Here is a 1,064-nt window from a genome sequence, read left to right as displayed (position 1 = left end):
CTTCACACTCAGTGGGAAGTTTGCTTTGGGATTCTCTCTCCCTCTGCCCCCAATAAATAAATAAATAAATAAATAAATAAATAAATAAATAACTCTTTTTAAAAAAGTATCCTTTAAGCAGTATTTTATGTGGTCATTGTCTTACTGAGCTTGAATTTCATCCTTCCCTTTTTCCCCAGTAGAAAAGGAAAGCCTGAGGTCAGAATTTATGTGCAGATAGCTAATTCTGAGTAGTGATCCCAGGAAAAGGAGTAAGGGGCTAGAAAGAATGAACAGGGGAGAAGGTAAGGCCAGCAAAGACTGTGTAACTGAGCACGTTATTGGCACCCGGGTCAGTGATTATTCTATGCTGAAATATATTGGAGCCAAAGGAAAAAGTTAATCATATCAATCCTATCTTTACTTAAAATTTTGATATTGTTGATCATGGATTTTCATATGGACCCATGGATTTCCAGACCCTGAAATCATGACCTGAGCCGAAGGCTGGCGTTTAACTGACTGAGCCACCCAGGTGCCCCTAGAGATACTTACTTTTTTAAAATCACAACTAAGGGATCTAGTAGGTAGAGGCCAGAGATGCTGCAAAACACCCTAAAATGCATAGGACAGCCCCCCACAACAAACAAGAGTTATCTGGTCCAAAACTTCAATACTGCCAAAGTCGAGAAACCCCAATTATGGCACATAGAATGTATGGTGATTATAAGGATCATGGAGTTGAATGGCTTTTGCTAAGTGCTTTAGAAGTCTTGAAAAAAGAAAATGATAGGCCTAGGGGTGCGTGGGTGGCTCAGTTGGTTAAGTGACCCACTCTTGGCTTCAGTTCAGGCCATAATCTCAGGGTCATGGGATCAAGCCCCACGTGGGCTGTGCATTCAGCACAGAGTCTGCTCAGGATTCTCTCTCTCCCTTTCTCTTTACCTCTCTGTCTGCTCTCTCTCTCTGTCTCACATACATGCACTCTCTCTAAAATAAATAAATAAATTAATTAATTAATTAATTAATTAAAAAGCTGGGGGGAAAAAACAAATGAAGAAAATGACAAGCCCGGGTCAGCCATC

The sequence above is a fragment of the Ailuropoda melanoleuca genome, chromosome 3 (genome assembly GCF_002007445.2).
Source record: "Ailuropoda melanoleuca isolate Jingjing chromosome 3, ASM200744v2, whole genome shotgun sequence".
NCBI classification, from domain to species: Eukaryota; Metazoa; Chordata; class Mammalia; order Carnivora; family Ursidae; genus Ailuropoda; species Ailuropoda melanoleuca.
Note: the sequence above shows the minus strand (reverse complement) of the source record.